The following is a 2,477-nucleotide window of genomic DNA, read 5'->3' on the forward strand; positions in this document are numbered from 1 at the left end:
ACATCAATTGAGCCTATTATACTTCTATTGATATAGGTAAAAATAGACACATTGAACAACATTCTGCCCACAACATTCTGCCCACGCTTTCTGTGATAGTAAAACATATTATTATGTAGTTTGCTTTCGTTATTATTGTCCTAATAACACTCAAACTAAAATTATATATAAGTTTGAGTTGTAATTTAGATCTTAGCAAAGATTAATATTTTCCCAAGTTGCTGACTGACCTGACCTATTCGATTCTACAGAAGAATTGTCAGGACTTCAAATTTGGGCACGTCATCAACCACTTCAAATCATTTTTATATAGAACTAGCTTTCAACCCGCAGCTTCGCCCGCGCAGTCAAAGAAAAACCCGCATAGTTCTCGTTCCCGTGGGATTTCCGGGATAAAACCTATCCTATTTCCCGGGATATAAAAAAGTAGCCTATGTCCTTTCTCGGATATCAAAATATCTCTATACCAAATTTCATGCAAATTGGTTCAGTAGTTAAGGCGTGATTGAGTAACAGACAGACAGACAGAGTTACTTTCGCATTTATAATATTAGTATGGATGTGCACAATGAAGCATCGTAAGTATAGCAAACAATAACTAAAATATAATAAAAGATCATAAAAGTTTACCTACAATACAGGTACCCTGAATTATTATACGCGAAGGGTATGTCTTAGCAACGACTGCCTAGAATAGGGCCCTTTGATCTGAATAAACGGTTTAAGTTATAACTTATACCGTTGGGTAATCTTAACTTTTATGATATGTGTATAAGATTAAAGTTAGCGGATAAAGGTACTCAGTGAACTGTAATTCTGTAGTTAACCATTTTAACGAGGGCTGTTATATTAAAAAGTGGAACGTTTTCTGTTTGAAGACTGGATAAGTTTAAGCATTATGCGTATTGTATATAGAAATGGTTTACTTTTAAGTCTTATGAAATAATACAAAACATGAAGTGTTTAAAATCCAGACGAAAGCTGAATTGTCCTATACCTATACCTATATTAAGACCTTTGTCTTATTCATTTATTCTTTTGGGGTTATCTCATTCTAATACCCTATCAAAATATTAGCTGCTACAAAATATTGCTAAGGTACACCGTACAGTTCGTTAAATATAACCTAAACAAAAGCAAGTTTTAACTAGAATAATTATAGCACTGACTATTCAATATAAGCAGCACACGACAATATTCCTACTCGTATCACACAATTGAAGGCTTTACCTAAACTTCCTGAACATTATTCAACATAATTGAATAGAACAATATATTATTAACAATTCTAGCCTCTATGTTCTACCTTAATACTGCCGTCCTAATGCACCTGCATTTTATACTTGATTTCCATTAATATTAATTTAGAATTTCTTCTGAGAAACTGTGAGAAGCATATTGTCAAGAAAGTTAAGTACCAATCAATATATTTTAACATGCTTATTTTTATTTATTTATTTATTTATTTATTTATTTACTTCAATAATACAATTCGTGTATACAATTCATTATACAATTATACAATTCGTGTAATACAAAATATTCAAAATGTTTATTAAAGTGAAACTTTTATTACATCGTCTCAAACTTTTTGGTCTGTGTAGCGCATGTCGCGTGACGGTCGGCTGCCGAGTAGGTATAAAGCAGTGTTCGGAACCGTACGATAATTATCGTACAAATACGATAATTTTGTGCCTAAGTTTCACTTTTACCGTGGTTTCATAAAACCACACAACATTTTTTCATTATTATAACACTAGGTCTCCGCCCGCGGCTTCGCCTGCGCAGTCAAAGAAAGACCCGCATAGTTCCCGTTCCCGTGGGATTTCCGGGATTGCGTCATTTTCCCGGGATAAAAAGTGGCCTATGTCCTTTCTCGGGTATCAAAATATCTCCATACCTTTCATGAAAATTGGTTCAGTAGTTTAGGCGTGATTGAGTAACAGACAGACAGACAGAGTTACTTTCGCATTTATATTATTGATAGACAAGAAACAGATAAAAGCAAATTTAGTTACAATTCACACCGCTAGATGTCACTCTTGTCGAAAACAAGACTTCTAGATCACGCTATCAAAAATGTTTTCCCCTTACGTATATAGTCCCGAAGACCAGTTTTTCGTCACTCTGGTTTCCCTTCAAAACGTATAAATCTTTCGCCTTTTACTAAAGATTTCCGTGGAGGGGAACACTCAAATGAGTCTAACTCAATTTTTTTAACACCTTACTTTTAGTAAGGTTAATAAAGAACACTACAATTACTTCTAAAGCTCGAGCGATTCTTCGAGCGAGCTATGATTCCGGGGGCTGAGGCATTAAAACAGAAATGACATAAACAATGATAAAGGTGTTAATAATCCATACTAATATTATAAATGCGAAAGTAACTCTGTCTGTCTGTCTGTTACTCAATCACGCCTAAACTACTGAACCAATTTGCATGAAATTTGGTATGTAGATATTTTGATACCTGAGAA

General features: G+C 34.1%; 1 non-coding gene across 1 annotated transcript; it reads left to right on the forward strand.

The window, feature by feature from the left end:
• The first annotated feature begins 2,122 nt into the window (after positions 1–2,122).
• Positions 2,123–2,241, forward strand: LOC149486935 (U5 spliceosomal RNA). Its single transcript, XR_016315913.1, has one exon. It is a non-coding gene; the product is annotated as a U5 spliceosomal RNA (small nuclear RNA).
• Positions 2,242–2,477: the final 236 nt, after the last annotated feature.

This window comes from Colias philodice, chromosome 7, assembly GCF_061535455.1.
Source record: "Colias philodice isolate Cphi_HAF_F1 chromosome 7, ilColPhil1 Martin Lab GWU primary, whole genome shotgun sequence".
NCBI classification, from domain to species: domain Eukaryota; kingdom Metazoa; phylum Arthropoda; class Insecta; order Lepidoptera; family Pieridae; genus Colias; species Colias philodice.